Source organism: Prinia subflava, chromosome 1 (genome assembly GCF_021018805.1).
Source record: "Prinia subflava isolate CZ2003 ecotype Zambia chromosome 1, Cam_Psub_1.2, whole genome shotgun sequence".
Taxonomy (NCBI): Eukaryota; Metazoa; Chordata; class Aves; order Passeriformes; family Cisticolidae; genus Prinia; species Prinia subflava.
Window position 1 is genome coordinate 76,368,382 of NC_086247.1, and position 25,524 is coordinate 76,393,905.

Genomic DNA, 25,524 nt, shown 5'->3' on the forward strand with positions numbered 1-25,524 from the left:
ATCCAGTGATGTTTTGTCAGAGCATTTAGCCAGCAAAAGCCTTAGATTACAGTGTTTGATTCCATTGCTTGCTTACATATATTGCACTTTACCCCATGGCTGATAAGTACAAGATGCATAAGCACTCCCTGAAGCAAACAAATTTTTCTATTTAGAGCAGATATGCTATCGTCTGTGGGCCACAGTCAGGTTTTCTGTTTTTTGCTTCTCTTTCTTTGCTGTGCATTGAAATGACTGGGGCCGCTCTTCTTATGCATCATACCATGATCTGTGTTGTCTTTATACACTAATTTTGCTCTGAATACATTTTCTTAATAGGGCCCTGTGGGGGACTTATCTAAGTGGAGGCTTGTTTTGTGCATTTTGAATGATTTTACTTTTGTCTAATATGCTCAGAACAGCCAAAGTAACATTACCTTCAATATATGCAGTAGTGCAGCTTTACTTGCTTACATAATTGACACAAATAGGAGTAGCAATTGTTTTTAAAGCACCTAAGTTTCCAAGAGGGGATTCTGTGTTTGCTTGTTTGTTTGTTTTCCCTTTAGACTTTGTCTAAATTCCCTATTGATATCTGTTGAAAATTCCTCCTATCACCATCAATTAAATTCAAGTTTAGTCTCTAATTTCCTATTGTATTTTTGAAAACCTAACTTATTGTGCTTCAGTTACCCATTTATCAAATGAATGTACCATACAAACGCCCATATTCTTTGCATCTATTTGTTTATTACCAGAATATAATGCAAATAATAATTATGATATTTGTTGTTTTACATAACACAATACTTTTGACAGTTCAAAATTTTTGATACATATGTGTTACTGTTTAGAAAAAAAAATTATGCTAAAAAAGCTGTTCCATTAGTTTTTTCATAGAGGTACAAAACTATCTTAATATGATCTTGAGCTGGAATTTTCCTTGTCTTGCATCAACAATTTCATTGAAATAGCTGATGCTGCAGAACCTGCAACACTTGTTTCTGTCCAGTATCTATGCTAGACATCTCTCATATTCTTCTGTACACACATTTCTAGTGTTCTCTTCTGGTCCTCCTCTAATTTAAAACTTTATTCATACTCATACCCTGAACGGTCTGATGATTTGTGTTGATGTTTATCAAATTCATTGTCTCTTACATGACAATCTCTGCAGAAGAAATTGCTTCAGAAATTGCTTTTAGATGGTGCTGATTTTCTTTGTGTATCTCTCCCCTTGGGTGATGAAACATTACAGATGCTGTGAATTAATTTGGTGCTCTGCTGTGTGTACAACCACTGTGATACTGCGGCATTGCTTTAACATTATTTTTTCTTCATCACAGCATGAATGGAAAAATCCAAACCATTTTTAAAAACCTCAGGAAGAGAGTAGGAATAAAAACATGTGTTAGAAATGATGAATCGTGTTCTTGCGAGGGTAAGGTTTGAAGTTGAGGAAAGCTAAAGGGAGGGACTTTACAGATTTTTTTCCATGTTAAAGGTGTTAGATTAGTCTTTAGATACTGATTCAAGCTAAATATTTCTATACATCAAAAAATTGTGGGCAGTAGTAATGTGGAGAACAAAATGATAATTAAGGCAGCTCTGTGTGAGCTGATCTGTTTTCATGCCTTCATCTAGCACATATTCATGCTGGGTTATGTAGTGCTGCATGAAAATTTCACTGCCTCATTTTGGATGAGTTTCTACCTCTACCCTGAGGAGCGGGAATGCGTGGCTGTGGTCATCTTGCTTCCACCACCTACATGCTCACAACCGCTGCTGGGGAATGTCTTTGTGAAAATGCATTGCTGAGTGTGTCCTTGGCTATAATTTTTTCTTTGCAGTAGAAATATGAGTCATGACCTTCCTGGAATTTCTCTGACTTCCTACAGGATCACAATCTATTCTGTTTAGTCTCTCTCTCCTTTTGACTTCCTGCACATTGTCCTCACCCCAGTGATGAAGGCCTCTGCACATGAAAGAGATGATAAGAAGCAATGAACCCCCTGAAGACAATACTTTTATATTTGCAAAGTGAGGATTTGCTGGCATTCATCCTAGTCTTTGGTTCACCTCTGTCCTACCTTTAATGGAATCCTTCTCAACAGATTGATTGCCTTTAAAACCTGTATTTTCTCCTCAGAATGGGAAGTCACAAACTGTGACCTCCTAAGGGCAAAGTTTCTCCAAACATTTACAGATGCATAGACATATAGATGTGTATATATATTCTTGTGCTTTCCAGACTGATGGCAGACCACCAAATTCCCAGAGTACATCAAATCAAAATATAAATGTAGAAGGCAGCTCATAGCTGCATCAAGGTAGAATAGAATTTTTGTTTTATTTTGTGTAATCTTCCAGTCTTTCCTGGAAGAAATGCATTACCACCTTCATTGTCCCAAATTCTTCTCAAATTGTTCAAAATGAAAGGTACATTTCAACATTCAATGAACTACAGTGTTCCATTAAAAATCTCTAGGTCTCAGAGATTAAGACATCATTTCTGCATGACTCATATAATTCTAAGTAAGAATACTTTTGACACAGTATGATAAAACATAAAAAAATATTACATTCTCAAAAAAATATGTATGACTGAGTCTGAGTACAGTAATATTAAGAATAAAAATGAACAGGAATTTATTAGTATGCTTACCCTGAAGGAAATCTTTATTGCTAGTTATTTTTTAAGACGATTTGCTCTCATATATTTGATAACAAGATGGTAAAACTATACTATCTTTTCCAAGAATTTCCTCTCTGTACCCTCAAAACCCACATAGAAAATTGGCGAACCTATGCTTTACTAAATTTGTATCAAAATCAGGGCCTCTCTCATGTGTGCAATCCACTTCCCTTTGCCCTGAGGAAATGAAAATTGAACAAAATTCTATGCATGTAGATTTTTGTTTGTTTTGAATTTTCAGTACTAGTAATTTTCTACACTTCTCTGTCCATTTTTCCTTTATGAGTTTGAGTTGACTGAAATTTTGCTCCCTCCCTCCTTGTTCCTTGTAAGTTAAAGATGGATCAGCACTATTCCTAAAATCTTGAATATTCTATTACTTCTTTTTCATGTTAATAAGACAAAATGCTTATAGGTCAGGAATTTTTTTAAAAACTGTCTCTTTCATTTCTGATCATAATTCTATATAAGAATAAAGAAACAAATAAAACCAAATGACTGTCACACAGGCTGGATTCTTTTAAGTTCTAATTTTGCAGAACTGAAAATAATTAACCATCTAGATAACCATCTAGAATCTGAAGCTGACTGGAATAACGATACCTTTTTAAAGAATATTTTCCTAGTAAATGTCAAAAATCTGCATTCTGAGGCATGAAAATAAGAGTGGTTAAACACTCTCCTGTGCATTGAGTCCCCCAAAATCAGGAGAATCTGAAGGCGAAGGAAAAGCAGAAATTAAAATGGAACCAGCATGATTGAGAAGAACAGAAGTACAGTTATAAAAGGATCAGAATAATAAAGAGGGACAAATTATGAGATGGTTTAGTTGCTTTTCAATTTTCTCTTAGGTATTTGTGAACTTTGTTGTTAGCTGTTTACCAAGTTGATAATAGAGTTAGAAAAAATCCTAATAATGCTGTAGAGTCATTGCTTGAGTGAGTTGAACAATACAATCAAAATGAGCAAGATTTTTAAATAAATTTTGATTTTGAGGAAACCAAAATAATGTCATAATTAAAGATCATTCAGTTTTTTCTATTTCAACAATATTTCAGAATGTTCAACAGCAGTGGCTATATTTCAACATAAAAAAAACAGGACACAAAGAGGATTTTATCTACAGAGATTTAAACACCTTTATAATTTTAAAAATACCTGCAATTAATTAAAACTTGGTTTAATAACTTTGGAAACAATGAATAACAAAGATATCTGTATTCCTGGTGGATGTCAAACCTTGAAGTCCTTTTCTGATGTTCATATAGGATAGGCACAAGAAGACCTGAAATAAGGGAAAATATTCAATTCACTGAATAGATCAATAATTTAAATAATCTCAGAATTAAAATTCATTTGCCTGGAGTTTAATGCTGAAAAGCTAAGTTTGGATGGTAAGCTGTATATGCTGTTTTCCTTTTCTGTGATATGAAAACATGACTTACGGGACATCACTGATAGAAATAAGGTTCATCTTTTCAAAACTGAAGCAATATAATATATATCACAGCTGAGTAGTATTTAATGTGCTCGCAGTTTTTATGACCTACTGGAATAATGTTAGGATCCCACTCCAGAAACAGTATTAGGGTCCAATTATTAAGAGATGCTTCTGCCTGAATTAAAGTGAAAACAAGGTCTTATGCCGAAGTCAATAGTATGGAATTTATTTAACAGTACGTGAGAGAGAGAGGGGGAGAGAGAGATAGAGAGAGATTATAGTCACCAGCATGTGAGTTTCAGCAGCATCTCTGATGGCTCTTCCTCCTCTGGTCTTCTTGGTGGTGGGGGTCCCCAGAGAGTTCTGGAGAAGAACCACTTTTATACAGAGCACATCCCACGTATCCAGAGCCCTACATGAAGTTCTCATAACTTGGAATGGCATGTGTGTAAGCAGTTGTTTTCCTTCCTACATTTTGCCAAGGTGGGAATTTTTGTCTTAATAAGTTACTCAGATCTGCTTCACCAGACCTGGCATGCTTGTTGTGTCTGAGCTTTTCCCACAGTATGCGCAGTGGAATCCTGTCCAGTGTGCTAATTCCAACCCTTTCAGCTCTGTACAGGCCTGAAATTAACACCCTCCTATTTGCCATCTAAGACTGTTGGGGTGGCTTATCTTGTGGGAACTTCCTCCTTTGTCACTGTTCAAGGCAATTCATTGCATTCTTTAAGTGTAAGAGTGACAGCTATCACTAGTACCTTGCCAGTGTGTTTCAGTTTCCATGAAGATTTCTTTTGTTTAAAGGAATGAGAGAATCACTCATTTTTTTGTTGTTTTCTACCCTAATCTACTTTTTCTTCTTATGCTACTCTTTCAATTTCTTCTTCTCCTCTGTTTTCACTCCACAGAAGCTGTACAAGATCCTAATTTGCAGCAGTCTCAATCATTAGTGTACTGATCCACCTGCTTACTTTACTTAGATTTAGTACCTTAACTTACTTTCTCAAATATCCTAGAAGTGCAGCTTATCTCAAATTTTGAATCACAGCAATGTTCAAAATAATGATTTTGCAAACGTCCTTTAAAAAGAAAATGAAGAAAATCTCTTGAAAATCTCACTGAATTCTCAGGCAATAGTGCTGAAATATTTCTACCTGCACTTTCCCTGTATCATTCAACAGGCTTTTTTCTAACAAAACATAAGCTTTATTCAGTAGAGATTGTTGAGATTATTACCTAAGACACCACAGAAAAATTAATATAACCTGTTAGAAGTTGCTGGTTGTAATTGCCAAATAAAGAGACCATAGGTGGCCGTTACATTTTTGCCTGCTACAACAATTTAAGAAACACAATAAATACACAGTGCCAAGAGCACTATTTGTTGTGAAACACTTTGAAGAGAAGGACTTACTAAAGGTAATAGATAAACTCATGTCAGGTTTTTTAAGAAATAGATATTTAACTTAATTGCCTTGTCCTCATGAAGACTTTTAATCAAATCTCTGTTACTCTCTTCAAATGGGAAGAATATCCTGTGGGGTTTGTACTTGTCCTGTGGTCTTCCCTGGAACTGTTCATGGCAGCTTAAATAGGTGATTAACTTTTCCTTTGAATCCCCATGAATTATTTTCAGCTTGGATTGAGTTTCTTCTTAACTTGTAGATTAACTATAGAAAACAAAAAAAGGCTGCTTGGATTAGCTTTGATTATTTTTTAAAAGCTCTTTTATCAGCTAGTTCTCCTTTTCTTACATCACAGATCATATTAAAACAACCCAGCTACTGTAGATTAAAATCTAAAATCACATGCCAAAAAAATTTAAGATGTTTCTGTCTTTTTCTGTATAATTTGTTGTTCTGCAATATTGTAGATCTTATTGTGGAACTAATTTTGTTCTTGTCAAATCTTAGGAACAAATTGGATTTGGGAAAATGTTTAAAATAATTTCACATAAGACATTCCAATATATTTTTTTTTTCAAACTGAAAAAAAGATTATAAAAAGTAAGACTACTTTTTTTTTCTTTTTCAAAGTCTCTCACATCTTCTGAAAATTATTCTTGGGTAAAGGTATAAAAGCATATTATTAACATGGCATTTATTTTACAGTGAATACATTGTATCATTAACACTTTATCAAAAAACATTTGTCTATAAGTTTTTAAAGAGTTAAAGATATTCAAGTTCTAAGTCCATGGATTTCTTGACATTTTATTTCATGTTCCTTGAGAGTTTGGAATGGAAATATTTGCATTTTAAATGTATAATATATTTTTTGAGACATTGATGTCTTATTTTCTCACAACACTTTCAATTATTTTTTTTTTCTTTGAAAATCTGTATTTGCCAATTGAACTAATTTGAAATACATCCTGAAATATCTTTTTTGTAGATTGTTTACTTATCTGTGCCAAGAGGAATGGTCAGTTTGAAACAAAAAGCTCAGTTTAAAGAGTCAGAAAAAAAGAAATATAGAAAGCCACCTATTGGAGTTTTTTCTGAATGATCAGAGCTCAGTCTTTGGTCTCTATTTTTTTTTCACCCTATACCCTGACATTATTCCTGTGTTTGTAGATTGGTGTCAGTTCTCACTTTGTTCCTATGACTGTGCAACAACCTGGACCCATTTTTGTAGTACACATAAAGTAATGTAGCTCCACCCACTTCACTGGCAGCTGAATAACACATGAATATTTTCTTCCATCTGTCCATTTATTCATGCTCTTCTTTGCTTCCTTATTTGCACTCTGAATGTATTGAAAAAATCAAATGTGACATTTTCAAAAAGTCAAAAATTGATGAATATATAATAGTAACAGCAATTCTTTTATTACATCCTAACCATCCATGTTCATGTTCATATTCTATTTACTTATCATTGACTTCATCAATTCTCTCATTCATAAAACATGTACACACTGAAGTCTAGTCTTTCTCCATTTTATTTTCCTTGGTCTGATCTCCACAAATAACAGAGAATCACAGAGTCATTTAGGTAGGAAAAGAAGCTTGAGATTGTCAGGTCTAATCATTGATTCAGCACTGCCAAGTCCGCCACTAAACCATGCCCCTAATAGCCATATCTATGTGTCTTTTTAATATTTTCAAGACTGGTAACTCCACCACTTCCCTGGGCATCCTGTCCCAATGCTCGGCAATCATTTCTGTGTGAAATTTTTTCCTACTATTCAATCTAAACCTTCTCTTGAGAAATTAGACATCATTTCCTCTTGTCCTCTGGCTTACTACCTGGGAGAAGAGACCAAAACCCACCTTTCGACAGACTCCTTTCAGGTAGTTGTAAAGACTACTACTACTACTACTACTACTACTACTACTACTACTACTACTACTACTACTACTACTACTATTCCTCCTCCTCCTCTCCTTTCTTCCAAGCTAAACAACCCCAGCTCAGCTGCTCCTCATAAGGCTTGTGCTTCTGATCCTTCACCAGCTCTGTTACCCTTCTCTAGGAAAGCTCTGTCACCTCAAAATCTTTCAGTGAGGGGCCCAAAACTGAACACAGGATTTAAGGTGTGGCCTCACCCTATTAACAAAAGCTAGTGAGTGTAATGAAAAAAATCTGTGCTTTGGTCTAGGTAGTTTAGAGAAACAGCTTAAAACTAAAGATTAATTCTAAATTTGATCCACATATGCAAAATTGGGAGTTGCTCTCAACTAATTTAGGAATACTGGGACAATTGAGCATGAACAACTTCTATGGCACTTTGACTTTCTCTAGTGTTCTTTTCTGATCAATTCTCAAGCCTCTAAGAAAAATTTTGTCCTAAAGGCTGCTGTACAAGAGAACAGTGAATCATGAATACACTGTAACTAAATAGAATCAGGGAAGAAATGATGACAAAAAATAGTGCAAAGTTTTTCTGAGATTTGAAAAATCATTTTAAACTGTGTAAGAATTGATTTCTGGTTCAAAGCCTTTTTCCTTGAACTCATTACCTTGGGAGAAAGTGAACCATGGATCTTGAGAGTGATTTTATAAAATTGTAGTGAATATGAACAAATATGAACAAAAAACCCACAAAAACCAGACTGTTTTTCAAAAGAGATATATCAAGCTCTCTGTATTCTAAGTCAGCTTGGTGACAGTCATGAGAACACTATACTGATAACTAAATACTAGAAGCAGAGGGGTACATTGATATAATAAATCCTTCTGAACAATGTACGTTGATTCCTATTAGCAATGCACAGAATTATTTTCTTTTTGCATAGTTTTTGAGATAAATCAAGTATTTTTTGTTATTACTTTAATTGTCTGGTGTATCACATTTTATATCTAAGTGACTCAGTCATAGGGTTCTCTGTCCAAAGTGACATTACATTACTTTTGCTATTTCTTAGAAAACTGCTTTTGCTTTTTGGTTTAGATTAGAACAATTTTCAGTTATTTCTGTATAATTTCTGAGTAATAGAATATCTTGTGACAAAAACTGTGATAACAGGTCTTATCTGTACTGCCATACAAACCTAATTATAAATACATGAGGGAAATGAGGGCTACTGTTCATGAACCTGAAGAATGGTGATATGAAAAGAAAAATGTAGGAGGAAACTTGCAATGTTTTTGCCCAAATGTTTGAAATTTCCTTGCTATAAAACCAATGACAGTCTGGGGTACATCTTTCCAATAGGAAAAATAGTACTGGGAAGCCTGGATATCTTTAAAATTCGAGCTCGAATAGAGGTCAATCAGTTCTCCAAACTGATTTTATAAATCAGTCTTGCTGGAGCAGATTTCAAAGACTCACGTGTTCTGGAATACTAAAACTTCATTTTCCAAAATGCTACTTAGCTAATTACTTTCTTTTTAACAGAGATTTTTTATTAGAATTGCAGTAATATGAGAAGTGAACAATACCACAGAACTACAAATACTATTTAAACATTTGGGAGATAGAAAATGAGATGATGTAACAAAGTTATTTTGTAACCTCAATTTTGCAGCTTAGTTTATCTAAACTCTTAATAATGCTGTTCTCAGCGATCCTGAATGTCATCACCATTACTTTGTTAACTAAGATTGGCAGTTCTAACAAAAATGCCGAGAGATGTATGCTTAATGAGACTGAACAACTTTTTCTGTCTCTGGAAATATTCCCCTTCAGGTCAGGACTGAGACACATGGATGGGTTAGTTTAAGGGAGCTTCCATTATTGCTTCTAATGTAATATTCATTCCCTAGATTTACTAGTGTAGAAATTATTCTTCTAGGCTTTCAATCTGGCAAGCCTCATTAGTACTAAAGATTTTCTAGTATTTACAGGAAAAAATAAAACCTTTGTTTTCATTTACCCTCTTGGTAATGTAAGATAGAGCAAGGTAAATACTACAGACAAGAATTTCCTCCCATCATTTTAATGATGATTGTAGCTGGAATTGATAAGAGACTCCTAAAATCCTCCTGTTCCTTCCTGGTCAGTCCTGCAGCTACATCATGGTAGAACTCTTATACATAAAAATAATTTAGTCTCTCTTTTTAATTATTTGAGACCAAGAAGTGACCTATGATATTATTTATCTGCCCAGTCCTGCTCTATGATTCCCACAATTGCCACCTTCTACCTCTTGAGGATTTCACTGACACATTCCTCTCCCATAACTTTCACAATCTAGTTTCATGCATTTTGTAAAGCACTCCTGAGTCACTGCATGCTTTACTCAATTCACAGTGTCCTCAGTACAGACTTACTCCATGCAAATGTATTGAAACTGTTCATTGTACATTGAGGAGAATGATTGAGGAGAATGGTTGAGGAGAACAGTTGCACAAAAAATATTTTGAAAAAGCAATTAAATACATCAATTCCAATTAAGTTCTGTTTTTTACATGTATTTTTTAAATCTCTGAAATGTCTATAGTAGATATAATGAGATCAGAGATAAAAATAACATCTCATTTCATACTTTTTCCATATTAATTTTATTGACCTAGAACTGCTTAAGAAGGAGTGTAGATGCACATCTCTTAAAACCTAAGAAGTTTGAGGTGACTGGTTGCATCCACAATTAGAAAACTAGGAGAAAAAAATATTTCACTGATATCTGAAGCTTCTGCAAAGGAATAAAATTGGTTGACTGATGTCCCAACCAGGCAAGCAGCTGCAGTGAATTCACCTGTGTGACCTGGCCGCCACTTTCCAATAAAATCCTCATGTATCCTTAAGCATCCTTGAGGTAAACACTAATAATCACAGGTACCTGGTGTCAGCTTACTGGCTTCATCTCTTCAAGTATCCTGTTGTAGCTGTGACCAGAACCCTGTGTTTAAAGCCAGACAAGAGAGGAATGAGATAGAATTTTTGAAGCCATATCGAATTGCAGGGAGAACTGTCCTTACTGATCTGAGGTAGTACCTGGCTAAATCTGAAGTATGTAATATCTGACTGGGTTTATTTGCATCTCACCTGCTGACAAATCCTTTCTCCTTCCATCACAAAGTAGTGCAAGTGTATTAAAAAGGACAAGATTTATCTTGTCTGCTACTATCCTTCTGTGAGTCATTTAATGCATATTTTACGTTCTGATGAAACTGCAGGATGCATAACAGTCCAGTGACAGTGGATAAAATCATTCAGTGCTGCTATGTACCATACTTATTAATGTGCAAGAGTATTTTAGTGCATAAGCAACACCACACAAATTGCCTCTCCCAAGACGTAGGACACCATTCACTGCATTTAAGTTTCGGCATAGGAGTAATGACACATTGATAGAATGGAGTAAATTATTCGTGTAAGTTGGGTTACCTCAGGATGTCTCCTGGTCTTTTTGAATGAAATTGTCTTATTGTATTTTTTTTATCCTTCCTTCCTTCCTTCCTTCCTTCCTTCCTTCCTTCCTTCCTTCCTTCCTTCCTTCCTTCCTTCCTTCCTTCCTTCCTTCCTTCCTTCCTTCCTTCCTTCCTTCCTTCCTTCCTTCCTTCCTTCCTTCCTTCCTTCCTTCCTTCCTTCCTTCCTTCCTTCCTTCCTTCCTTCCTTCCTTCCTTCCTTCCTTCCTTCCTTCCTTCCTTCCTTCCTTCCTTCCTTCCTTCCTTCCTTCCTTCCTTCCTTCCTTCCTTCCTTCCTTCCTTCCTTCCTTCCTTCCTTCCTTCCTTCCTTCCTTCCTTCCCTCCTTCCCTTCCTTCCCTTCCTTCCCTTCCTTCCCTTCCTTCCCTTCCTTCCCTTCCTTCCTTCCCTTCCTTCCCTTCCTTCCTTCTCCCTTCTCTTTTTGCTTATAAATTATGAGAAGTGTAGTTGTAAAACCAAAAATACCTCTGTTTTAGTGCTGACTGTGCCAGATACTTTCTAGTTTTCCATCCGCTCCCAGTAGGGGGAGAAAAAAGTAAAACAGTCCTGCAAGATAACTGTACCCTCATTGTAGCTTTCCACTTATTTATTCTTTAAATTTTCCTATTATGGATTCCTCAAACTTTGCTGGGTTTATCTGAAAATTACAAGGATTTACACTGTCTTTATTTGTTGTACGTCCTAGGGACTGCATTATACCAAACACATTTGAGAAGAGACAGTATGGTTCAAAGTAAGATCTGGCTCAAAGAAACAGTGGAGGTTGTTAGAATGTTAGATTTTGACAAAAACAAGGCCAAACCTAAAAAGAGTAAAGCACAATGAAAATCAGCTGAAGAATGTAGATCTCAGTGTCAGCCTACAGACACATGCAATCTGTGCAGCATCTGGATTTACAGTTGTGCTAGTTAAATAAAATAGTTTAAAACCTCAAGAATGGACTAGAATTGTCTGCCACTTCTCAGTGCAGGGAATTCCACTAGCCCGTAGCTCATGTTCACGCATAAACATTTCATTTAAACCTATCACTAAATCACCAACTGAAGATCAGTGAGTCGGTGAAGGAGAGGAAGGCAACCCTTAAGGAACAAATACAGGAAATGATGTTATGAAGCTCCATGGACAATTGAATTTCTCCATGGGCTGTGGACAACAAAACTGGACAAGACTTGGGCACTGTTTCCTTTATCCATTCTGTTCTCAAATCTTCTCAGTTCTGGCCATCCCCCTGTCCTCCTCTCCCCGCACCTGCCTTCTCCATTTCCCTTTATTCTCTTTATTTCTTAAGAGAATATTTAAATATTTCTGTATTTTTCAATGTTTCCTGACTATTCTCGAACCTATTCATCTTTGATGACATAGAACAAATTAAATTTTCTGCTTTTTGAGTCAATATTGAGTAACTTCTGTGCACATTGTATGGCATTTTCCCTGCATGTCTACATGCCCTCACCCCGTATGTGACAGGAGGTTCTCACGTATTAAAAATCTCATTTACTCTGCTGACAACCTTTTTGTGCTGTATCTGTTACTGCTGAGCTTACTGCTTTGTCTTTGTGGGCCATTATTCTCTTTGATTCTTGTTGCTAAGAAGTGGCTGTAGTAACTAAGCTGTTTATGTACTTGTGCTTTGAAAGGGAATCAGAACTGTTAAAAGGCTTTATTGCTTAAATCCTTCTGTGTAATATCATTCATGTCCCCTCATAATAGTGAAGATTATGGGATCTAATCATAACTCTATGGGCATGAATCTCAGCCTTGATATATCTTGTAGCTGAGCTGCATAATGTCTAAGAACCATTCAGCTCCTGCTGTGCTCAACATCTGAGCAGCAAGAGAAGTCTTCCCATAACTCATATTGCTATTGTTAGCATTATTGATATTACAGCTTCATTATTTTAATGCTCAGGTAATGATTCTTTTTCATTCTATTGCTGCTCAATATATAGTTTCTGTCATCATGGAGTTAATATTTTTAGTCAAATAAGGGCTTCTTTCTCATCTGCTGATTTTCATATAATTAAGTGGTATATTTGTCTTTGGATGTTTTACTGCAAAAATGTGGCAGGCAGTCAAGTGTGCCATTTAGGAACATTAAATAATTCACTCCTCTGAAATTTTATCTAACAGCAGTCATTTTGAAACCCATTAGAATGGGTTTCATCAATAAATAAATAGCATATCAGCCAGTTTCCTATTATGCCAAAGTAACAATGTTATATTTAAAAATGTTCGGATATATCTGCTTTCTGAATTTCACACATCAGAGATCTTTATGTTTCTCCATAACCTAGACTGCATTTTAATTTATTACATTTCTTAAAACAGAGTACTTTTCCTATGCTTTGTCATTGCAGACTCTTCCTTGACTTTTAGAACTATACAGCTGCCATTTCCAAATAGTCTGTTTTTCATTAAAATCATTATTGCTGAAAACAAAAACCTAACTATTATGGAGGGGTAGAAAAAAGGATCAAAAGCAACTTTGAAACGGTAGCCAGTCCAGTCCTTCTTCACTAGGAAAAGGTTTTCATAAGTTTTCACTGGTGCTCCTTTCAGTTATGAATTTTACCTTGAATCTTTACTGAAGTGAAACTGGTCTTTTCAGCAGTCTGTCCTTGTCCTCCTCTCTCAAACACATACACAATTTCAACCAGAGTTTCAGAAGTTGTATAAGAGCTATATTTATCCTGAGCAGATCCACAGCCTGGATGTCTGGAGCCTAAGCCTCCAAGATAGGCTGTAGCATTTGCATGCCTTAGGTCAACATGGTTTTTGGAAAGGGAATGACAGAGTCAGACACAGCACTTCCCACCCACCGACCATTCATTTTCTCCCTTCTTTGTCTATCAAGACAGTATCAGTTGTAAGAGAATCTAAGTGGGACCTGGCTAATCTCTTTTTTGCACTGGAAAATTATTTCATCCAGGTTGAGGTAGGGTGGCAGCTCTCCTATACAAGAAACAAATAAGGGAATGAAGAGTGTGTGACCACTAGTCCTGAGCTGAACATGTACTGTCAGAAATTTAAATATCATCAGAGCAGGAGAAAACTGAATTAAGCTTGCCTACTTAAAACTTGTCTTCTGCATTGTGCTTCACCAGGAGATGTCCAGGTCTAGGATATTACTTTACAAGTATTTGCAGTATGAAGCTGCAAATCAACAGTGAGCAGAAACTTTGAAAATACAGTGAGAATTTGTAAGGTAAAAGGTAGATAGTAAACTTTGGTCAAAATTTCCACTTCTCTACTCTATCAAAAAGATATACAATACTGGTCCTTTTGAAGATTAAGTTCCTTTACTTCTGTCCTTGAAAATGGTGGCTCATGAAAAATACAACAGTCCTTTAAAACAAGAATAAACTTTTGCCACCTATGACACATAATCTTGAATTCCTGAAGTAATGCCTAGAAAACTGAAATGTGCTGAAAGTCCTTCTTTACCAAATATGTTCATAGGTTTCCAGAATATGATTGTGGATTTCTGGTACTTGTACATTTTTGTAGAAAATTGAATAACATTTTTTTAAGGTTTGTAGCAGTGTCTTTGAAGTAAAGCAATACTCTGCACATTCCGAACTGACAAGAACAAACTGGGTTGTCACAGCTTTTATTAGCCTTTCTCCTTGACAGCACATCTCACTGGCTGTTAGGCAACCTCCAAAATAATTTTGTGCATGATCTGAGATGTGATAAACTCTCTCTCCCTGTTATTGATGTTCTCTCTCTGCTCAGAAGGGTGGTATTAAATCAGATGGAATCTGAAAGGCAGGTTATTCTTTAGCAGTACTAACACTCGGTGTGTCAAACAGTGCAAATCATGAGGTATGAAGAAGACCATAACAAAAGGGAGTAAAAAGCATACGCAAAGGAGGGAAGATTTGTTGATCACTTAGTAAAATCTCATGCAGCTGCTGGTGGTCTGTTTCTGTGGAGCCACTGAAAAGGGTAAGAACTCTGAAGAAAATTACAATTATCCATTGAATGATGTTTTAAAATAAAAAATGCATAGAGCATTCAGGTTTTTTACTGGAGACAGCTTGATATACACTGGCTATACATAGATATACATTGTAACTGAATAACCAGTCATCTCTATTGCTGTAAATCAAGTGTTCCATTCAGACTCAAATTGATTGTCTTCTTTGGGGGAAAGTGGGGGGAGGAATATAAGGAATTTGCCTTATCTCCTGTCTTGAATTTTTTTGGATAGTGGTAACATTTCTACCCAAGACTTTGCAGTTTTACTTTCCACTTGTAAAAGCTGGCAATAAGGCATTGCCATACCAATTTCCAGAAAGAAGATTTGCATATGATCTGCACGTTACCACAATGTGCCGGATATTTCCAAATTGCCCACACTTTACTCCTACACTGAGGTCTGTGAATAGTGCTGCTTTCACCATGGCTGTGCCATCCCTGTTGTGTTGGTAAATACCTTTAGACATATGTGGAATATACCAATCAATGTCACCTTGTTAATGTGGCTTATACCAACTTTCACAGTGATATACATTAAATGAACAATCTGCCTCACTTGTAAGCCTATATCTGTACACATAAGTATGTTTCCAGAATTAGCATGCATGAACCTCTCATATCTGCAGTAGCTGAGTTTCATATCCTCAAAATTTCATATTCCAAAGAGCACATTGCACAAATAGTCTTTGAGGAACTAGGACTCATTCTATCTGATGGATCATGGCAGTAAATCCAGTGTTGTGACTTCTGAACTCCTGGAGAGACCAGAAAAACACAGTTTAGGGTCAGAAGCATTTGCTTCAGTGAGTCTGATCCAGCACTTCTGTAGCTGATGAGCTAAGATGTGATATGTCACAGTTTGCTTTTTTTCTCTTGTTTAAGCGATATTCAATTGTGAGATAATAATACCAGCAGTTCTGTTACAAAAGTAAGGTTTCTTCTTCCCTAATTATTACTGACAATGTGATACATTGTGCTATTGATTTTTGCAAAGATCTCCAAACAAAGTTTTTGTTAAAATAGTTAGCTTCATGTGGCTGAAAAAATATATTCCCAGCTGCAATTAAAAAGGACAAATGGAATTTTACAGACATGATCTTTCTTTATATGGTAAAAAATACTAATCTAAAATTTTATTTTCCTTATAAAAGTCATAGGGATGCCAGGTGTAAATAGAACTAATCTAGCCTATTAAAATATGGTTCTTACACATCAAACTGTTTCCTGTTATAGCATTATTTTTTATCACATTAAAAGATCACAGAAATATTGTAAATGCAGTAGTGATGGAAAATGTCAACAGAATCAAAACACAATTCCTTTTATGGCTCATTCTTGCTAAATTTTTTCCATGTTTCCTTATAAAAACAGTCAAAAGAAAATTAATCTTACTTTACTGCTTGTTGTGGTTAAGAATTAATTAGAAATATCTATAAAATTCTAGAGCACTAAATAAATCTTTTAAATACAAATCCATTTATTTTTCCAGTCTCTGTGACTGTAATATATACTATGTTGGAGTGGAAATGTGCATGATTTCCTAAATACTTCTGTTGCCTCTCTTTCTGTCCTCATGTGTTCAACAACAGGAAATGCCAAATCTTCTCTTAAGATTCATCTTGTTTAATATCATATTTGTTTGAAGATCAGTATGTACAGGTTTACTATAAAGATATATCCCCAAGATCCAGATTTTCTTTATTATTAACTTTTTCTCTGAGCTGTGTAGGCAAATCAGCAAAATACCAGTTACTCAGGAGAAAATTTTGAGGAAAAATAAAATCTGCAAATTTCAAAAGATATAATTCTCTTGTGTAATAGTACAATATTCCTGTACTGAAGGTTTCAGACAGGCCTTATCTTATAAGTCTATCCAAACTAAATCACCAGCATGCTTATCTTATGCTCAAATATTCAACACTCTGTATCCAAAATGGGAGTTTCCTTTGGCTGCACAGTGGCTTATGGAAAGCCAGCAGAACTGGTAGTAAAGGCAGAGTTAAGGACTCTGAAAGACAAACTAGTAACATAATTGGGGTTCTAGAGTGATTGCTACTCAGTGGGTGCATCTTTCCTTTATTCTGTAGGCTTGACCACCCAAAATCATCACTTCAATGTATTTTTGCTACGATTTCTTTCATGCAGCTAGTCACAGCTTATAGCAGTATATTAACTGTGAATATACAATTAACAGCTGACTGTAATAAGCAAACTTAAACAGCCTGAAAATCATGTGTAGAAAAATGTACCTCTACAGTATATGTATCCGTAGAGGGCACTTCATAAAGCCAAATCACAAGGAAGTAAAATGTTTTTAACAAGGCATTTTGCAAATGTGCATAGTCATTGACTTGCAGTATATCTTTAACAGATATTAAAGAAGTCTTAATTAAACTCTTTTTCATGACCACATTTGCATTTTAGTGTCTGTGTTCCTACTTATGGAATAAAACAAAGGATGTTTAATGTATTGCAGTTCTACAGATGCACCCTCTTATATTCCTGTAGTTAAAATTCCATTACCAGTTCTAATGTAATCTTCTAGTTTATACAAATGTTCCCAGGACAATTCCCAGGACAAAATGTCGCAGTCTAGTATGCTGTCAATTAAAGTAAACACAAACTCAGTAAAAAATGTAATTGAATTCACCACATATAAGCAGATTATTCCCATTGCTAGGTTTTCTTCAGTAGTTTGCATAAAAAAACCAAGTAGAGTAGTAGAGCTTCACTGTTAATATTGTTTGCCCAACAGTCTGAGCAGCTCTTTTATGAGGGTGAAAAACAGTCGTCATACTCTGTTGTGTGATCCTGCTTTTGTATGTGAAGTATGAATGCCTTTTTATTTCCAGGAATGCCAGAAGAATGAGAAGACACCAGGTAGTTACCAACTTTGGTCAACTGTTAATAATGTCATCCCTGTCTGCTGATTCTCTTTTTGTTTACAACTATTTCTTCGTGTTTTCTAGTGTCTTTCTCTATCACTCAAAAATTTTATCCCTTATAGAAATCAGTATTATTGTGTGTTCATTTGAGGAAATGCACTACCTTATACAATACTACCCTGTCATGTTTATAAATAATTTTTATCGCTTTGAGTTCTTGATCTGAAAATTAGGCAAAATGCTTCATGACTTTAAAGAAGAGCATGAACTATTTTCACATCAAAGTTAAAATAATTATATTTTTCATGCATACACTATATATATCACGTATATATTTCATATAATAAACTTGTTGCATACTATGTAAAATATAATAATATGAATAATTATATAAACTATATTGCAATATTTAATGTTGTGTAATAATCATGGCCTTGATGAATTATTATTAAATACATTATTATATGTTTTTATAGATCATATATTAATATATTATGAACCCTAAATTCCCAAGGTGTGATTTACAAGATATTACTACAAGTATGTGAATTTTTTTGTCAGATACATAATGCTGTAGAACATGCAAAAAAATGAAATATATAAATAGTGGTTTCTGAGTGTAATATTACATATTTGAACAGTAATTTAGTTCAAAATTTAATATTCTTGACTGTGACTCTTAAAAAACCATCTCAGTGTTTCAGAGAAATAGAAAAAATGTGAGCTTTAGCCAAGAGATAATTGACTATTCAGAACTTAAAGGAGGCAACCATGTTTTCTCTTTCTGTATTTTTCCATATTTCTTTCTCTTTTTCTAGATTTATTATATTTTTTGTGTTCTTCTGTTACATAGGATTTATACAAGAAACTGTATGTTGTGATTTCAGAGTGCTAGATAATGACGTGTCCTAGGCACTTTCACTCTTCATTTTTTCACCCATTATTCATATCAGTGACTCATGTGTGTTTCCAACGCTTTTCTTCTAAGAGAGAAGCAAACAAGCATCTGTATCCAGGGAAATGTGGTTCTCCTTTTCATTCATCCATTTTTTAAGGGCAAGGAATCAGCTATTTCAACCTGTCATGGGTGGCCTTTTTCTAGGCTTTTTTATATTTTAGAGTGAGACCTATGTTTTTAGCAGATATTCTCCTCAGCTTCCTCATTTACACTGGTCTGTTCCAATGAAACCAGAGGCTTAAAATTACTCTTCTGTGAAAATAGATGTTGTGTTTGGATTTAATGTGGGTTTTCTCAATAAACGACAAATTTCTTTTTAAGTAAATATTTGTTTCACAAATGTTATCCAAATGGCTAGATTCAGTAGACTCTTAACTTGTAGAGACTTGTAACAAAAGGAAGAAAAGCGTCTAAAGCATTTTGTTTGGAAAGGTTTCAAATATGGAGTTACACATTTCAAAAAAAGAGAAGCTACAGCTTCATACATGAAGAAAGCAAGAGGCACACAGAACAGTTTTGCCAGGAGGTGAAGAAAAGAGGTTCAAAGAAAGAGTGCTAATCCTCATATAAAAATAACTTCTTGTTTCTGTCTTGCTGATTGTATTGAAACTGATTAATTCAGGTCTATTTTACAATTTAATTATTAACCCTGTTTGTTTTATGGAATGACAAAGAGTTATTCTTTTTATTGCAGTGTTGCACACTGCATTTCCAGGAGATTCATCTGAGTTGTTGCTCTTACTGATGTCTTCATTAGAGCTGTCAACATTGCTGCCTCCTTTGAAGTCTTTCGGGCTGATGGAACTCATCACCTTTCATCTTTTCCTGTGTGCTGAGCATGGGCATGGGTCTTTCTGGTACTGTGGTTTAGTCCTGGCTAACAGCCAAATGCCCACCCAGTCATTTCCTCACTCCCCTCCTCAGAGGAACCTGTGCAGGGAACAGGATGAACACAGGAAGATCACTTAGCAATTGTCATGAGGAAAACAGGTTCAGCTTGGGAAAAATTGATTAACTCGAGCAAAATTAATTTAATTATTGACAAATAAAATACAGTCAGATTGTGCAAAACACCTTTTCCCCATCCTCCATTTTTTTCCCATGTTGAGCTTCATTTCTTCATTCCCGATTCCTTTACCTTTTTCCCCCAAAACAGCACAAAGGGATGACTGAGGCTGGAAGGAACCTTTGGAGATCCTTTAGCTAAATATACCCCAAACTTGTGGAAAAAGGCAACTAATTGCTGAATCAATATTTGGTGTCTGTGAGTCATAAAAGGAGACTGAAATAGAACATAAACAGCTGGGGTGTCAGGTTGGGGGGAGGGTGTGAGTTATACTTGCTTTGTTGGGGTTTTTTTTGGAGTGGAGTTGTATTTGTGGGATGGGTTTTGGGGGGCATTGTTGACAGGGAGGGGTGCTATTCTGAAAATATTAACAGCTCAGTGAAGCCGAGCTCTGGTAAGACCGGGGGCTAGAGTAACATGAGACCAACCAGTATGGTTTCCAGCACGCACTCCGATTTAGTTCCGCGAGATGGCGGGTTATATACAGAGTGAGTCGTTTACATTTAGCAGGTGCACTGTGATAGGCAGTGGACATACAGAAGTATGTAAACAATCCAGGGTTAAGGTAGCTACGGAGACTTAGTGCCATTACTTCTATGCTGCGAGTGTCCATACCTTAACACATTCTTAGTAGCAGATAAGTTTATCTGCTACTACGTATGCTGAACGTTCTGCGGCCTACTAGACCCAAGCCTGAGGCCTAGTTCGACCTAGTTTAGAATAGCTCAAATGGTATCTGTGAGCATATCATGCCCACGATACCTGAGAAACTCAGCCACAGCTCAGTTCTTCTATCTGGCATTTTTTTCTGCTTCTATTTTCCTAGCACCGTGCTGACTTCAGCAACCGCACAGTGCTTACAGTTCTTGTTGATCTGCTTTGCTCTGTATGGTGCCATCTGGAAAAAAACACCAATTTTTTACAGTATCCACCCAAGAGTATATATTCTAAGCTGAATTATTAGAGGCTTAGCCATCAGTGCAGTAGGAAAAAAGGACAAACTGAGAGCAGAAAAGTGGAGAGACAGTGAAATAGCATGTAACTGAATGATAAGTAAGTAGCATAGCTAAGTCTGAATAGTCATGTTTTGCAGATATATTGGAGAAAAGCAGAACTGGGAAGCCAAAAGCTCTTGGCTTTGATAATGAAGCATTTCTGGTGAGGCATCATCCTGATGCTGAGGAAGAAGTTGTTGATGTCAAGCCCTCTGGTTCTCAGGAACACAGACGGCACAGTGCTGACCATCCAGTCCCAAGTCATGCTGGAGGTCAGCTGTCAATGGTTAGAAAAAAGATTTCCTAACAATTTCTGTGTGCTGTGATATAACAAGTCATCCCTATACAACCCCTTTCACCACAAAAACATGAGTATTGTGAAGTGATAAAGCAAGCAGAAATCTGGCTGTCCCACTTTCCCTCATTTGATATAATTAATATGTCTGTAGCTGGGGCCAGTAGATTACATGAAATGAGAAAAGAACACAATTCAGATAAATGTTGCCACATGCCTAGCTCGTTGTACGGGTATACAGTCTCTAAAGGTCTTACAGCATTTTAGTATCTAAATAGAGTAATTTATTTATACAAAAGCACATATCTGAAGGCATAAGAGTTCTAAGGGCGGCTTTACAATACAATCAATTATAAACCTAGGCAAACAAAGTCTAAATAAGACAATAACCAAAGCATAGAAATCTTAACACACAGAGTTCTAATGAAACAGCAAACAAAGCATAGAATTCCTAACAGGCAAAACTAGTAAGACTATAAGCAAGCATAAATCTAACATTACAGCCTCTAGGTAAATCAGCCTCCCATCTGACCCCAAGCAGGATTTTCCAACCGTGGGGTCACAATAACAGAAAGGGATCACAAGATCACAGATCCCAGACAGGGGTCCCAGCCGTGGGGATCACAACAACAGAAAGGGGCCCCGAGATTCAAAACCCACACAGAGTCCCCGATCACAGGGTCACGATGACAGTGAGGGATCCCGAACTGCACAGAGTTCCCGTCCGGGGGGTCGCAGGGACAAGGAGGGGTCTCAGGGATCCCAAACCCTTGCAGTTCCCGGTTGCAGAGACAGGAAGGGGTCCTGGGGTCCCGGACCCTCACAGACTCCCCGGCAGCCCCGAACAGAGTCCCGGGGCAAACGCCGCAGGGGAAAAGGGAAGGGACGGGATCGCAGGGGCAAGGAAGGGTCCCTGGGGTCCCGAACCCTCGCAGGGGGAAGGGACGGGACCCCAGGCTACAATAGATGGTACCTTTAGAATCCCATCCGGCTCCCTGGCAAGGCTCCTTCCTCAGGCTGCAGGAGGTTGGATCGATGGATCGAATTGATCAATCAATCGATCGACCGACCGACTGACCGACCCAGAGGCTTTTTTATGCCAAATTACAAAATGCATATTCATATTTTTTATCTACACACTAACCAATCTAGGTACAATTCTAAAGTTCGTAAAACTACGAAGATCAGCGTCAAAACCTACACACATAGCATATTTATTAACGTAAAACTCTATCTTACTAGCATAAGGTCCTACCTTATTGTACATAAAACTCATACTAAAAATTATAAACAGTATTCTACTCTATTTTTGTTATGTCTATACTCTATCACTAAGCCTGAAGCTGTGTCCTTCTACACTGAACTAGGACTTAGGGCATGTAAAACTTAAGGCTCAGGGTTAGATTTCTACTTTATGTATCTAAAGCTTTTATATATTCTAATTTTTCTAAAGGTTTTAATTCTATCTCTGTACTTTTCACTCTCTGTGGAGGATCCATGAAAACATGGACTCCGACAGCCACATTTTAGTAATAGTAATTTTCTCTTCACCAACAAATCCAGTTTGGATGGTTCCACAACACATAGTTTCATAATTCCTTGTTAACAAAATATTTTGTCTATTCATTCTTTACTCATCCACTGCAGTGACATATCATTCGTGCTGTTATCTCCTCAAGTAACCTAGTCCTTCATCAATATCGGTTTCATGCTAAATGTTTCTGGTTTTTTTCTTGACATTGAAAATATATCTTTTGGTATATTTCCAAATATATTTATAATGATTTTTTGATTATGCTAACTATATGTAAACTGACTAGATGTAAGCTGAACTTTGTTTATAATCTCAAGTGTTTTCAAGGACTTTTGAATTATAGCTGAATTTTCTAAGTTATTGATGTAATAAATCGCCTACATAACGTTCATCCAGGTGAATGAGCAGAGATTAGTTATATTTAAGTCACACATTATGGAAGTTATCAAATGTGAGGGAAATTTCCTTGAATAATTGTTTGTGAAAAAATTGATGAAATTGTCAATGAACATTTCTCACAACTAATTGCCTAATAGTTGTACTTTAAGCTTAATTGCAATATTCCTGCTGTAGGCAATTAGAAGCATGGCCCACCATAATTTGTGACACTTCTCCCAAAATACATAGAAAGATACAATGTCTGAATGTGTCCTCACATACAATAGTGCCAAAGATATTTCTGGATTCTCATTCATTATAGATCTTACAAATGCAAACAGCTAGAATTTCCCTGGCACAACTTCCACTTAACTCCTAGATCAGGACTGGGGAGAAGGGGATAGACAGTTTAAATTCATTTCCTCTGTAGTCTCAGGTTTCATTTACCTTTGTCACTATTCAGTAACTTTCTGGGGTTTATTCTCAGAGGAGAACTCTTTTTCCCTTTTTGATGTGGATGTCATATAATTAAAATGGGAAAAATTATTCTGCAATGAAGTAAGTACACTGTGTTAAGTTACTACAGTTTCTACATTTGAAACTTAAATTTTCAGCAAGTGTAATGAGGTTGCTGATTTATATTACTAGAGGAGAAAACAATTATGACTGATGACCTCACTAGGGCAACCTGCAAATGGGGAATCAATCAGTCAAGACTACTGGAAGAAGAAGGAAGATGTTTCTTTTATTCTCAGGAGGATTTTGCACAGAACAGAAAGAAAGGAGAAAGAGACAACTCTCAACGGCAACCTTTTTTTTTTTTTTTTTTTTTTTTTTTTTTTTTTTTTTTTTCTTTTTTTTTTTTTTTTACCAAGTTGGTTTATTTTAAATTGATGAGTCAGTTTCTCTGTTCCTTGCTTGCTTCTTTCTCACATGTATCTCAAAAACAGAAATGAGGAACCACAGTGCTGCCTGTACCATACTGCAGGTTTGGGGAGAAGGAGGATAAATGTATAAAGACACAGGAGCAAAGTATTAGATAGGAAAGCAAGGGCATGGAATATATTTGATACATGAAGGAAAAATTTTCAGGAGTAGAGCAAATGCTGATTTAAAACTCTGATGATCATGGCACACATAACTTTCTATTTTCTTTAAGCATTAAGAACAGAATAACCTTTCTGCTTTAATTAGCGTTATACTTTCCATTTTTAATGAAAAGAAATGCAGTAAATAGGAGCATGGTCTTGAAACAGGCCACAGATTGTTACCAACTTCATTTTTATACTTAGAAAAACAGATATAATGAAGAAATGAGACATTAATCACTATATATTAAGTTTCTAAAATAAGTTGTACTGGGTCTAAGCAAGTTGCTTTTGCTTCTCAGTGTTTTCAGTACTGTGAAATTGAGCTGTTCTTAATCCTGATTTGTCTTATTTTAAACATCCAAGATATATAATACCAAATGTTCTGGTGAAAAATTTCCTCTCAGGTGTCATTAAAAAACACTGGGACAATCTGACTTATTCTAACTTTTAAATGTCTAAGTGAACCGTAGTGTGAGCCACTCCACCTCTTTCAAGATATCTGAGCAGACATCCAATTTTCTTTTCAGCTGGCTATATCATTGTGTACATTAAATCATTACCATGGGGAAAAAAAACCTTAGGATCATTAAAAAAAAAAAAAAAAAAAGAGAGAGTTTGGAATTAATGACATGGAGATTTCTCTGTAAAATCTTGAAAGTCTTAAGCAAATAAAAAGTCAAAAATGTGTCTGTTTCTAATGTTAGACATAGTTAGTGGGTGTGTGCTTCCCTAATTCTATGCTTTTACTGAGGATGAGTTCTGATATTGTTGTAAAATAAGTATCACTAGGTTTCAATTCTGAGGAAAAAACAGCCTGTCAGGAGTTACTTCTCAATTACAAATGGGATGAAAGTGAACCTTCTTTTTTTTTCCCCCTCAATTAAATGTGCTCTAAATTTTAGAAACCAAAAAAAACCCCATCTTTTTCTATGAGTAGCATACTTTATCTTTTTCAGCTTCTTTTGCTGTTTGTTTTTGGTGGGGTTTTTTTTTGATAGCATAGAACTAGAATTTATAGATTGTGGTTTAGATTTTTGTAACATTCATATTTTTACTTAAGTATAGCATTCATCATCAAGATCACATGACAATCTGCCTTTCTTATGAGAAGTGATAAAAATTGATTTAGGTGTGTTGTTTTATATCATCTGCCATCTTTACAAAATGCTAAGGTAATTAGACTTTAATGTTTCCTTTAGAATGCATAGAATAAGAAAATCTAAAAACACTGGCTTTTGTTCTAGGGAAAAAAACTGAGGAGGTGTCACAGTACACTGAAAAAGCAATTCTCTTGCCCTACAAAAAATACATGTGGCAATAATTCAGAGTCATAGCTCTGAAGCCCTGATAAATTGAACACAAAAATAATTGTTTCCCTCACATTGCAGGATTACGGATTTATTGAATTCTTA